Source organism: Rhea pennata, chromosome Z, assembly GCF_028389875.1.
Source record: "Rhea pennata isolate bPtePen1 chromosome Z, bPtePen1.pri, whole genome shotgun sequence".
Lineage (NCBI taxonomy): Eukaryota > Metazoa > Chordata > Aves > Rheiformes > Rheidae > Rhea > Rhea pennata.
Genome location: NC_084702.1, coordinates 78514358 through 78528441, shown reverse-complemented (window position 1 = coordinate 78528441; position 14084 = coordinate 78514358). Strand labels below are relative to the sequence as shown.

Here is a 14084-nt window from a genome sequence, read left to right as displayed (position 1 = left end):
TTTCCTTCCTAGCAAAACAGAAGTGCAGAGGTGATCCCTGATGTGGCACCAGTGAGGTATGGTTCTGTTACTGTCCCTCAGAGCTCCTGCTCACGGGAGTCTCCGTGCAGCCAAGGGGGAAGAGCTCTGTTGGGGTGTAGCTGCTGCCCTGGGCTTGGAGACAGAGCTCTGAGAGACACCGGTGGCAGACCCAGTGCAGGGGCTGAAGGTCTTGGTGGTCACAGCCATACGCCTGTCTCTTCCAGCACACCCAGCGCAACGAGACATCTGCTGTGTGTGTGGATGTGCCGCTCCAGTATCACAGATTGCGTCCCAGTGTGCTGAGATGCCAGTGCATGTTTTGGGTTAAGAACCGTGATTCTTCAGGAGCTCATTCGCAAAGGGAGCTGAAAATGGTGTTGTGAGGGAGGCCGTGCTCAGCAGAAGGCAGGGATGACCTGATGAGCAAGAGTCAACTCCAGCACCCAATTTTTGCGTTTGACACCCCATTTTGAGAAGCCCTATCCCAGCTTAGGGGATAGTGTACACAGTCTGAGCTGAATCTCCATGTTGAGTGAAGAAAACTCAATTTAGGGTACCTGATTTTATGCTGGACCCCTGAGGAGGACTTGTGCCTTGCCTAGGATATCCCTCACCAGCAACATAATTGGAATGCAGTAGTAAGTTTGTTAAAATGTCCTGCCTCTCTGCATTATGGAAAGAAGATTTTCTATTAAACCTTAGGGAAATTACCTTCCTTGTTAACTAGCGTAAAAATAATGAACCACAGCAGGGTTACTCGAGAGATTTGGACCATCAGTTTGTAAGACTGCATTGTTTCTTTAAATTAGAGAAATAATTTAAGCAAACAAACGTACAAAGAATTTCTGGAAATTAGAGTACAGTACGAAGGGGATGATTTGCTCATCTTCTGTTTAATAGGAGCAGTGCTGTGAACAATTGCACTGTCGACCTCAGAAATCTATCCATGGTAACTAGTCACAGGAGAGAAAAACAGAGAGCATGCCACCAAGTTGGTATTAAAGTTATATTTTCCATTTTTCCGTGGTTGTGGGCTGGTCAGGGACTTTCCATGAGCAATCAGCAAGGCAGAAATCCCCTTCTGCTTTAAGACAGCCACCACTGCTGAGCAGGGAGAGGTCTCATCCAGGTTCTGGCTTCGGTGGGTTTTGTGCCAGTGGGATGCAAACCAGGCTGGAAGGGGGGCTGGTGGCAGGCTTTGGCCTGGAAAACCCTGGTGGAAATGATGCCCGTTTGGGGTTTCGCTTCTGGTGGGTCTGTGCTGTCGGGCAGGGGCGTGGGAGCGGGGACCGCTGCGCCCCGCCGTGGGCTTGGGCAGCGCCATCGTCTCCAAGGGCCGTTCAGCACCTTGGGGCCCTCGCTGCCTAACGCGCCGCGCCGGACCAGGGCTGCGAGTCGCAGCGTCCGCGTGAGCCCAGATGCCCTCACGCGCAGCCCTGCCCCGCGGTAAGTCTCCTGCGCTGTGTTGCCCTTTCCTGGCTCTTGCCTTCACCCCTCCCAGCCCCGGCAGCCTGGGTGCTGGGTTGCCCACTGCTGCGTCCTGGTGACTCACCACCCCGCCCTGCGTCCCCTGGTCCCTTCCACGCCACCGAGCACATCCCACCCGCCGCCTTCCCAGGGGACCGCCCAGCGCCCCACACCCTTCCCCGGCACCTCACCCCCCTCCTCCTCGCCCGAGATTGGCAGTGTCACCGCCTTCCTCCCTCCACCCTTCTGCAAAAAGGCACAGGCAGCACTTGCTGTCCAGTAGAGGAGGCGATGAAAAGGGCTTTGTGTTTCCTACTTCCCCTGGGGAAATCCGCCCCGGCCCTGGCCGTCCCCACCTTCGCTTTGGTGTGGCAGGCTGGGGCTTGACGGCGAGGGCGCGGGCAGCAATGCCAGGAGCTCTGGCAGCGGGCGTGCTCTCCGCTGGGGCCGTGGGTGCCCTCGGCACCTGTCCCGGCTTGCCGTGGGACCTCGCCGCGGGGCAGGGCGTACGGCAGCGCAGGGGGCGGTGGGGAAACCTCCCCTCTGGTTTCGTCACCTCTGACAGGCTCCAGATGGCACGAGCGGGCGAGCTGGTTTCTTCATGTCCGGGCGCAGGAGGGAGCGGTGGGGTGCTGAGCCCTTTGACTCAATGTCTGTTGATGGGTACCTCCAGAGCTGCGTGTTATTTCTTAGATGAGGTGTGGTGTCCATCCAAAGCCCATGTAGCCCCATTGCTTGATCCCTGCTGTTTAGAACAAGTCCTCTAAGAGCCTAGAGGAAGGACAGAAAGACACTGCCAGGCTGGAATTCATCCAGAAATAAATAAATAGAAATACTGGGCCTTTGGGCTCATTCGGCTGTTCCTCAAAAGACATTTTTGGATGGAATCACTGTGCTTTTGTTCTTCTGTTAGGGCAGTGAGGAGAGAGCATTGTTTTCCTCCCCTCATCCGTTCCCCTTATAGGGAAAGAAGGAGGAGGACTTGGCCACCCGGAGCCAGGCATCTCAGGGGACCTCCAAAAACAAAGAGCCATACATACAGAAGTGCCTTCATCCTGTCCCCATCACTCTTCTCTCCATTTAATCTGTTTGGAGTGGTAGTGCCTGCTCAGGGCTGATTTGCTCTGTGTCACTGCCAGCCTGCTGGGAATGCACCGAGGTGTTTCTAGACTTCCTTGCTGGAAACTCAGCGAGCTTATCTTATCACCAGGTTTATTGGTGCCGGTAGTCTTGGCAAGACAGCCATGGAGTTTCAGATCTGTTAGGGAGGTGTGTTTGCTCAGGGCCTGTGTTCACAGTGTGTGTATTCATGTGTGATGGCATGTGTAATGCAGCACTCCTGACAAACGTAATTTGGATGGTCCTGGACGTGGACTGAAGCTCTGTGAGCATGTCCACCATGTAGTGTCTCTCCCATGTGCCACTGGCATCCATCCGTGATCTAGAGAGGACACCTCTAGGCTGAGTAGCAGTAACCATTGCCAAGGTCTTGTGCTCGCGCTCCATACAGGAATACACGGCAGGCATGTGCAGCTGCCGTGTGATTGTGTTATTACTGGTTGTATAGATTTTTTATAAAAGACCAGGCTAATACAGCTCTGTCTTGTTTTGTCTAGGCTCAGAGGCTGATCCTTCTGAAAGCCCCTGAAAGACCCAACTCTATGGGAACTGAGACCGCTTGACTGCTTTCAACGCCCCTCAGGATCTGGTCCTAGGTAATTATTCTACCTTTGTACAGACTATGGGTGAGAATTGATGTTCTGCATTATGCAGAAAATCTATATTGGTATCCCTAATTGTCTAGTCTACAAACCTATTAACCTGCTCTGTTTAGTTGCTGTAACTGTGTGTAGCTCTATGACAAATGAATGCCTCAGCCAGCAGTGAATTCAGTTCCTTTGGATGTTTTGACTGGAGTGTACTGGAATTTCATTTTTCCAGAGCTCAAAGATGGCTGCGGTGCCACACGAGAACTGATAGACTCCATTGGCTGGACAAAAGCACCTGGTTTTGTGCAAATCCTCTTGGATTTGTTCACCTACCACAGTATATCCTCCTGCTGACTAATTTGCCTGGAAGTTGATGGAGTGGAGGCTGTTGCTGGAAGCCAGATGCAGTAGACAAATAGCAACTTTCCTGGCTAAATGACTTCTCTTCTGATTTTTTTTCCTGAATGTTGTCACTCTGTAGATCAGTGGCTTGACACTACAATAATAACCCATGTTCCAAAGAAGTCATGACCACACTAACTCTTCCCAAAATGAAACAATATCTCCTTTACTTCCAGAGAAGGATTTTTTTGATCACCATTCTGGCAGTGGTTAACAGCTGTTCTGTTTGGGAAACTTTCCTGACCCTAACTTGGAGAAAGCTGTTAAAACCACTAAAAAATAAAAAAATAAATAAATAAAATCACTCCTATCAAAATCAATCAAAGGCTCAAAATCAGTCAAAGGCTCAAAATCTCAAATGCTTATGGGAGAGGACCCTTGTTCAGACCAGTTTTAAGAATTGCTCAAAACCTGTGAGTACATGAGCCTACTTTTCCAAATAAATGTAGCAGCTATTTTCAGGAGAAAAAACAGATGGTGAAAATCTGACCTTTATTTACCTGTCCACACAGCAGCTGCCTTCTCTCTTCCAAACCTGACCTCACTGTTATCCATTTGACCATCTTCCTGATTTCTGAATATTTCCTCCAAGCTGGATAGAGGGAAACCAAAGAGTTTATTTCGAAATCAATTTGTGCCCTGCTCTGCATCCTCATTGAGCTCCATTGGTGTCAGCACAGAGCCTTGCACTGGAGGCCTGAGCAGGGTTTGGTCCAAGATTCGTTCTTGCAGCCCAACAATGCCAGCTGAAATTCAAGGCCTGAGCTTGAAAAGCATGGACCCCTGGTCCATGGATGGAGCTTCTGGATGAGTTTTAGGGAACGGAGTAAGAATGAAGCCAGTGTAGTGGTATGTACGGATGTTACTCTGAAACACTAAGAATCAATGATTTTCTTGTCAGGTTGGGTTTCTGAGCAAGAGTATATTCCTTATTAAGTTCCGTATGCTGGTGAAAGTATCAGCCAGTAGAAGATTTTAACTTTTAAACCGATCTATAAGATGTTTTCAAAAAAAGGTGATTAATAAAAAGCAGCTTCCCACTGATTTCGGCAGCAGTTAAACCTCAACTCTCACGATCAGCTTTTATTTCGGGAGAAAGGAAGGACAGTTTTACAGTGGCATGATAGCAGATAGCCTTTTATTGGCCTATTCTCACGTGGTTGTAGCTCTGCACAGTGACATTTTGGGGACCCAGGCCTGAGGACTTTGACTGGACTGTTTCCTGTTTCGACAATCTCCATTTCAAATGCTCTGTGCACAGCATTGTACAGAGAATAGAAAAAAAGAACAACCCATATCGTTCTCTCTTAAAAATTGTGGGGGATGGTGGGGTACTAAGCTCAAGTTTCCTGTAGGGAGGGAGATGACATGAAGGTTGAAACAGACTCAGAATGAAAGAAAGGAAAATGAAGAATGAGAAAGGAGAAAGGAGAAACCATCAAGGCGGTGGCTTGATATTTTTTCACATCCACTTTGGATTTGTGGGGACGGGGCATTTTTTCAGTGCCTGTGCTCACATGCTCTGTGTTTCAACTGCTGCTGTCAAAGCTTTGAGAGTAACTAAAACAAAAATGTCACGGGTCAAATGGATGTTTTCCAAACGCCTGGTTTATTACGAGTGCAATGTAAATCCAAACATCCACCGGTCCTTCATCTGCGTCCCCGCAGCGCCGGTGGACTGCAGGTCCCGCCAGCAGCCCCGCAGGTCTGCACTTTGGCAGTGGAGGCTGCTCTGAGGCTTGACCGATGTGCGTCTTGGCTGTTGACTTAACTGCCTCAGCATCCGGAAAGTTTCTGCAAGCAGCGTTCTCTCCCCACTGCGCTTTTGTGCAGACTTGACAGTATCAGACTCAAGATCAGGGTTTGGTCCAGATCAAGAATACACCACCTCTTCTCACCGGTGGCTATACATGGAGCATAGGTCCAGCAGCCCTGGCCAGTGGGCCCAGCGCCATGCCATGTCTTTTGAATCCAGGTACCTATAGGTCTTGGGTGCTGCGTTCATTCTCTGAATACAGCCCTTCCCCTGGCAATTACACATATGCCAAGCTGAGCCTGTCCTGATTTATTTGTAAAAGCAAAAATGTGGCATTATCAAAGCGCTGCATTTTCTATAGCCTCCCCGGGGTGCGGGCTGCCCACTGATTCATATACCTCCTGGGCTTTTAATGAGGCAGGCATAGGGAGAGGCAAAAATCCATTCAGAAATGCTCGATGAGTCAAAACTGAGTAGAAAATGTTGTTCCAGCTTCTCTGTCCTCGTGTCGGTGACTACACATGCACACCAACCCACACGCGCTCGCGGAGCACATCAAGGCAGCTGCGTCTCCAGCATCACTTCTCACAATTCCTCACAAAGTCTCTCCAAGATTTCAACATAGCCGATTATTCTTCAATTTGTTGTAACCTGAAAATAAAGACAGATAAAGGCAAAATGTTCTGGGAACAATGCCAAGCCAAAGGCAGTAAATTATTAAGAGATCCGTATCTGGATAAAGGATTTATGCCCCTTAACAACTTTTAAGAAAAAATATAGAGCTTGCAGCATCAGATTGGGATTGTCTTAAAAATAAAGCTTCCTTTTAAATTTTGTATTGCTTTTATTATTGTTATTTTAATAATAATAATATTTCCCCGGTGAAGCCACATAGGAGAATATTATTTGTGTAGGAACTGGAAATTAACATGAAATGATCAGCGTATTTTTTAAAGGCACTTTACAAGTCACTCTGTATTGGAAAAGGTACAACTATCCGTCAGAGCAAGGCTTGGGGATAAAATAATTAGAAATCACACAACCATAGCAAAGGAAGATTAGTGCTAAAATTAGAAGCCATAAAGTTGTTTTTAGATTACACTGGAATCTGGGCAGACTGTTTTATTGTACAGTGTTACTTAAGAAAACGCATTACAAGAGGTGTGAATTGTCTGCATTTGGTTGTGCTGCAAGTGCTGTATCTAATATTTGGTGGGATGAGCTGTGTAATAATTTTTCAGGGAAATCCTTAGGGAATAGAAGAGACTCTACGTGTGAGCTTGGAAAGTGACAGCTGCTAGAGAAGCTGGGTTCAGTGCTGAGCTCTTACTCACGTTCCCATGGAAGTGGATGGCCTATAAGGTTGGTCTGCTCCTTGTTTTGTTTCATTACTGCACTGCCCGCACTGCATCCAGTCTAGAGAGAAGCCTGTGTTGGGGTGGCTGCCTTTGATTTACACCTGTGCCAATTAGGCTGATTGTCCATTCATATAGGCAGGTGGGAAGAAACTTTCCAAGGTCACCTGCTGTTCTGTCTCATGTTGGAGGAGCTCTTAATTTAGGGAGAAAATAAATCTCTTGAAATGAAAGGAGAGACACTATGAGTTTGTCTCTGAGTGCTGCAAGCACACAAAAAGGCAAAGGCTTCTGGGGCTGTAATGCAGAAAGCATCTCAGATCTTTTCAGAGTATCAGTGCTTCTCGTGCTGGTACATAATGTGTAATCCTTGCTATTTATATTCTGAGGAGTGGTCTGGTTATATTCTACATTGCTACTACTGGATGCAAAGGAGAGGCAGGCAGGGGTGCTGGGACCTGTGGCTGAGCTCCCTCAAAAGTGTTGCCACATGGCATAGTGCAAAAATCATTGCCTGCCAGCCCCTGGGTTAAAGCACAATGTTACTCTCGTTGCATGAAATTCAGATCTCTACCAACCACTTCCAGAGACCAGCTGTCCCTGCTCACGGCTATCGACACCTTTGGGTGTTAGCTTCACAACTGCATGTGTGTGCTAGGCTGCTGGAGCTTGCACTGGCTGTTGGGCCAGTGGGGCCTGTAGCCAGGTCTCATCAATAAGAACCTGTCTTTGGAGCAGAGTAAACATGCTACTGATCTCATAATTCAGTGAACAGTCGCATCACTCATTGATTTTGGCAGAACTGCTCCCTTGTGTACAGGTAAGCATGTATTTAAGCATTTTTGCTACGTCAGGACTTTGAACACTAGAAGGTGGACATGCAAAGATGGAATACAGTGGAGGGCTATTTTGGAAAGGATACTAGTTATTTTCTTCACTGATGGCTGGTTCCTCTTAGAGATCAGTCTTTCCAGATTTCCTTGGCTTCTGCTGCTGAAGCAGCGAGTGTTGTGTTACGGGGATGGGGACATAGCTGAGATGTCTTGGTTCATGTGTCAGGGAGAGGCCATGACTGAGGAGTTGATTCTTTTGATGGGCAGGTGCTGGGAGCTCTTCCTCATGGCAGCAGGTTGACAGATGCAACGATCTATCTCAGCAAACAGATTAGTAGGTCCTGGTGAGAAAGAAGGAGCCAAAAGCGTGTGCCACATTCGATGTGTGAGAGCTCATGGCATTACTGGTGTGAGATGAATATGCTGCAGAGTGAGAGACAGCACAGAGGGGATGAGGGGAAGGAAGTGCGACATGGGACAGTTTCTATGTATGTGAAGAGAGGCTGTACAGACTAAGCTTCAATGTGGAGGAGAAGGAGCTGAGGAGATATGGGGCTGGGTTATAAAAACCCTGTGTGGCATGGAGGTGGATAGGGAGCAGTTCCTTGTTGTGTCTCACCGTACGAGAGCTACAGAAGAGTCATATGAAGCAACTGGGCAGAGGCCTTAAAAGAAAGTCCTTTTTTTATAAAACATGTAATAAAGCTGTGGAACTTGTTGCCACAGGATATTGCGGGTGCCAAAAATATAAATAGTTGCAAAAAGTAATTAGAAGAATTTGTGGACAAAAGGTCTATCAAGGTCTATTAAGTACAGGGCTGCAGATACAACCACTGGCTCTGGAAGTATGTAGGCTGTGTATTGCTGGCAGTCAGGAGTATATACTTAGCAAGGTAGGCTCTGCTGCCCTGGTTTGTACACCCTGTAACCTCTACTGGAGATGGGATATTGGGCTGCGGGCCCTTTAACCTGACAACGTGCAGCCACTTTGATGTTAAACCTGATTTATGGTGGTGCAGTCTCACTTTTGTGGGCTTCCTGTGCTAAATGTATACCTGTAGTTCAGACATCTGCAAACCAGGCCAGCTGGATATCATGGTGTTTGATATTCCCTGGTATTACAGAGTAGGGAATTGGTGTAGGGAACAGCCCCTCATCTAGCATCAGCTCTAGCTGGGTGTTGGAAATACCTAGGGGACTTGGTGTGATGAATCACTGAATCAGATGTTGAAGACCAAATCCAAATTTGTGGTCCAAATGGGAGGCAATGCCCACCAATGGGATCTGCTTTAGCCTCCAGTTTGGAGGGGTGAGGAATGAGCGGGGAAAAAGTGGGTTAGGAGGGAGGTCTTGGAGCAGAAGCAGTTGCACTTAGCAACACGTTTGTCTGAGAAGCTCCAAAGAACAGAGGAGGTTTTGGAAAGAGGGCATGGCTGCGGGCCTGGGAGTCTCCAAGAGGGTTGTCGGGGGAGTTCGTATGTCAGCAGCGAGCGGGGTTTTGTTTACCTGGCCCTCCTGCCTGTTTGCCCACTGTGGCCATTTATTCTTCGTTTACTCCCAGCCCACAAGCTCATTCACGTTGCTCCCCCGGCCTCAGGTGACACCTTTCTTAGTGGAAACCTGTACTGTGTGGCTGGTTGGGATTGGTAGCTTCTCCTCATGTAGGCATCATGTGGCTGCAAGCTCACAACCCACCCTCTGAGGGGAAGCCTGGAAAAATCGGTGAGCCTTGCCCTGTGAGTCAGCACCCTCCAGTGTGCCCAGCTGAGGCAGGAACACAAGCTTGGAAGGGCTGAGATCCTGCAGTGAAAATGTCCTACCACCAAATTCCCCTTCAGGGTGAGGGACACTCTGAGTGAGCGTCCCAGCACAGGTCCAGGAGGATACAGGGCAGCGAGGAAACAGCGTGCTTGATTTCTATGTACAGATATTTCCAGGGTAAGAGAGACTTGATACTAAGAGCCTCTCTAATGTAGTTGAAGAGGCATAACAAGAACAAGGGGTTGGAGGATAAAGCTAGGCATATTCAGACATTTTTACCACAGAGGTGGCCAAGTGAAGGGCCTTGTTGCCCACAAAAAGGTGAATTCTTCAGCACTTTGTGCCTTGAAACCAAGAACAGGGCATTTCTGGAAGAAAAACCTGAGCTCTGTGGGATGTACAGTATAAATACAGAAGTGACTGGATGAAGCCCTTCATCTGGTCCCATCCGAGGTATCAGATGAAAGGACGTATAGATTCCCTTCTGGCCGGAAAGCAGCAGCTCCCTGCGACCACACACCGCAGTTTGACAGTACGTGCATTTCCCAGTGCTTGCAGCTGGAGAGTAGAGTTCGAGTAGACTGCCTGCATTCCCCCCCACCACCCCCCAAACGCACTCTGCAGCGGTTTTAGCTCAGTGAAAGCAGGACAACTGGATCGACTCTTTGTAGCCTTACAACAGAGCCTTTAAAAAGTCCGGCAGCAGGACTTTACTAATTCAAACTAATGACTCCGAAATACTGAATTATGAGAACAATCGGATGCCATCAAAAGACACAGACAAAAGATGCATGGCAAAATACACTGTATTGTAATATCAAATGGAGCCGAATTTGGTCTGATAGAGCACCTTTCATATTCAGTGCATTTCAAAGTGCTTTGCAAAGTAATGAGCTGAATGCTGACTGTGTAGCCAAATGGAGCAGTCATTATGTGCTGAACAATAGCTCTCTCACAGCCCTACAGAGGAGAACCTGTTTCATTGCGTGAGAGAGGGGATGTTGGCCAGTACGCCGGGGTTATCCTGTACTTTTCTTTTTTAAATACCATTAGATCTCTAGCTTGCATTTGGACGGGCACCAGAGGTGGTCACACAAGACCTGGCTATAATTCCTCTGTCGTCCTGGTGCCTCCATGTCCGTAGCTGAATATCTTCCTGCTGAGTGTCTGTCCGGCAACACTCCCAGTACTGTGAGCATGCTGGGCTGGGAATGCCAAAGCTGTGAATTCCTGGGGGTCAAAAGCAGTCTCTGTGAACACATGGGTAAATGGGAGTTGTTTTGGAAAGGACAGAGGGGCCTAAGGCATCCCAGGCCATGAAATGGCGAGATGGGATTATTCTTTCGCTTGTGTAAGTCTGCAGAAGTTGCTAAGTTTACCTATGGATCTGCTCCTCTTAGAAGGCTGGAGAGTTCAGTCCAAAGGACTGGGAAGGCCACTCCATGCTCTGTCCTCCAAAACACAAGCAACTGAACCACCTTAGCCTCCCAGAAGAGCAGCAATATCAATACCTGGTCCCAGATCTCCACTTTGGAAGAGCTCAGTTTCCCTGCCCTTTTGGGGGGAAACAGAGGTGGCAAAGCATGTGGAGACTCACATGAGAATCCCATAGTGTAGTCAGGAATAGACGTTCAGCCTGTCAGATCACAATCCGGTCCTTCTAATCATACAGTCTCTGGTGACAGTTTCTTGAAGGCCCACATATGACACTAGGTAGACTTTTAATTTAGTTAAGCCAGAGCAGCACTGGCATGGCTGTGTGAGTGTATCTCTTAGTCCTGGAACTACTTCTGTGATGACTGGGATGTTTCTTGCCCCTTGCAAGGGGAGGAAAAGGTTAATTGTTTTTTTCTTTTCTTTTCTTTTGGAAAAGAGGAAATAAATGTTCCTACCCCACCCTAAAGGGACTGCACAAATCTGTCAGTCCCAGTGGGTGGAGGCGGCCAGCTGGGCTTCAGTAAGGAAGTAGCCCTTGGAAGGGAAGGGGCTGGGGGCATGGGTGGGGACGCCTTGGCTGCCTGCCTGCGCAGGGCTGGTGCTGTATGGACCGGGAGATGCTGTACGGGGCTGTATTTGGAGCCCAGGCTAAAGTATTCTCTCTAGATCCATGGACACTTATGATGAGTTAATCCCTCCAAGGGGTTGGAGTAAGACCCCTGATTAAGATCTGAGCAAAGCTTGATTTTTCATTTCCTTATAGTAGCCTTTACACGTGGTCCCCTCCATCCAGGAATGGTTGGGGACTGCGCTGCTCTTGTAAAGATGTGAGACCTGGAGGACAAAGAGGGTCCCTTGGCCTGCTGAAAGATTAGGCTGGAAATGAGTTCCAGGGTGAGAAGAGAGACCTCTGATCTCTTCTCTTGTGATCTGAATCTCTCATAATAGGCGGCTCCATAATAACCACAATAACCTCGTTTCACTGGAGGACAGAGTTGCTGGGTTGGCATTGGGCTCCCTGTGTCACTAGCTTCCCAGAAGAGAGAGGGGGAATGGGAACTCGACTGAGCTGTCTTTGAAGCCGGGATTTTCCGTGCTTCTAGAGCTGTTTCCGTGCTGCCTGTCTTCAGGCTGGGTTGGGGCTGATGTCATGGCAAGGCTTCCTCTCAGAGGCAGTGCTGTCTCGCGTGCTGTCATCCCGCAGCAGGGATTTGATGGTGTGCAGACGACTTTGCCGTTTCCCCTCCTGTCTGCCTTCAATTAGGCTGGCCGGGGCTGCCTTCCAAGCAGAGGTGTCTTAAACTGTTGATTGGAGTGGCAGCAATAGCAAACGCGAGTTCTCTACAACCTTAAAGCTTGTGTGGGTATTTTGATACCACTTGTGGATGTAACATACAACGGAAAATAAAAAGGGCCAACATTTTAAGTTTGTTTAGGAGCTGCTTTTAACAAAAATAAGCTCACATACGATGGAGCCGTAAGGCTAAAGCACAGTAGCTGGATTATGCCTCAAAACAATTCAAATTGACTTTCAGGCTTTCTGTCTTGGTGAGCTTCATACATCTAAATCCAAAGCTATGATGCATGTATCAGACAGGGCCTATGTAAACCTCTCCCCTTTTGCCTTTACATCAGCACGAGCTGCTGTGAGTAGCCTGTACTCATTGTTTTAACACAGCAGGAGACAAGGCTGCGCTGGAGGCTCAGGAAGGAGACAGGTCAGTGCTGCTGCAGGAAGCATAGGGGTTGCGCTTGGAGAAGGACCCAGGCTGAAGGTGAAGGTGATACTGGTCCTGGCAGTGTTTGTTTGAGGTGGATTTTTGTCCCTCATACTTGTAGCCAGATGGATGCTTTGCTCTTGTCTCTTGTGAAGCAGTTTGGCTGCATCCTTGACACTACTTCTGTGTCCCTAGCCTCCCGCTGCAGTCCGCAGGAGGAACTGGGCTTTCTGCCCTCTAGATAACCAAAGCCTCAGTCAGTCCATGTGCAAGGGAGCAGCAACAGTGGAGGTGCTGGTCCTGTATCTTATTTTACAGGCCCATGCGGAGCTCTGGGATACCTTGGGACATCTCAAGTAACACTGGATATTTGAATATGGATATTAAATGCATTTATATCCATATCCATAAATATATACAAATTATATATCCATATATCCATAAATATATGGATATTAAAATGCATTCTGATTATTCGTCTTTGCTAGGGGCATTTGTAAAGTACTCCAGAAACACCAAGGTATTGCTGAAAGCAACCAGCAAAAGCTTTTCTATGGGGCAGTTCAAGGATATGTTCGGCAGAATGGTGCAATAGGCACAGCAGGGAAGATGTGTTTAGAAAAGCAAGAAATGGATTTATAATCTCAAGCCAGCACATCTCAGTCCACGAGAGCATAAGCATAGCCTTGCAGATGTTTTCCAGCTGAGGTGCTGGCCTGCTGCATCTGAGCTTCCCCTGGGTCACAGTGGGGGAACTGCTGCCTCGGGACGAGGCACTGCCCTGGGGCCACAGAGGTTCTCCTTGCCCTTGCCGTTGTTGCTCAGAGGTCCTCTCGCAGAAACGCTGCTTCTCTGGATTTTGCAGGATGTGTTTCATTGCCTCCTAACTGGGATTCTCTGTGTGTCTGACCTTTTAATGTCACTTCATCCTCTCTCCTTACATCCCACCTCCCTAACCCAGATGTATTTGTTTAAGTGGCTTTAATTAACTTACATTTTCCTGTGTGAGACAGCTCCTTAAGGTTTTGGTAGCTGTTTTCTGTCCTTCCACAGTTGTCACTGACATGCAGCACTTTCCCTGCAGACTGGCCTTGAAGCCTACTACTTTTTTCCCTACTCTCTGGAATTATTTTAACATACGTAAAGAAATGATTTCCATGTGAGCCTTGGTAGACACACTCAGTTGATTATTAGGTGTGATTTTCCCAATCTCTGGCTGTATCTATCAGGATTTGGAATGAGCAAGCTGGAGGGGGCACAGAGTGATGGTTTAGCTTGGATAAATTTATCTTCACAAGTGACAAGACAGATAACTCTGGACTGGCATGGCTACAGGTGTTATCATTTGAGTGTCTCCTCAAGAGTGAAGGTTAATGCCTTGCCGCTACTGATCCATCACTGTGTTATCTATAGGATTTATATGTCGTCTTGTGCCTTTCCAGCAATAGTCATTTCACTTTTCAGGAGCTAAAATCTATGTACCTGCTCTCTGGTTACAGCAACCACAGCGGTCACTGTCAGCAAGTCCCCTGCTCTCTTAGTTTTGTTTGGTTTTAAAGCCAAGTGCTAGGAGTAATGTCCACTTGTTTTGCCGTTTTGTGCTTCCTTGGGGCACTGTGCGTAGC

At 48.0% G+C, this 14084-nt stretch overlaps 1 protein-coding gene across 5 annotated transcripts in view; it reads left to right on the top strand.

The window, feature by feature from the left end:
- Positions 1–14084, top strand: part of ZBTB7C (zinc finger and BTB domain containing 7C) — a 186080-nt gene that overhangs the window by 82014 nt on the left and 89982 nt on the right. For 4 of the 5 annotated variants that reach the window (XM_062600139.1, XM_062600140.1, XM_062600141.1 and 1 more), the window contains one exon: positions 3105–3203. The gene's annotated coding sequence lies outside the window, so the exon portion shown is untranslated. Of the gene's footprint in view, positions 1–3104; positions 3204–6657; positions 6718–14084 lie in introns of those variants that run through there. The other variant, XM_062600143.1, reaches the window with a different exon arrangement.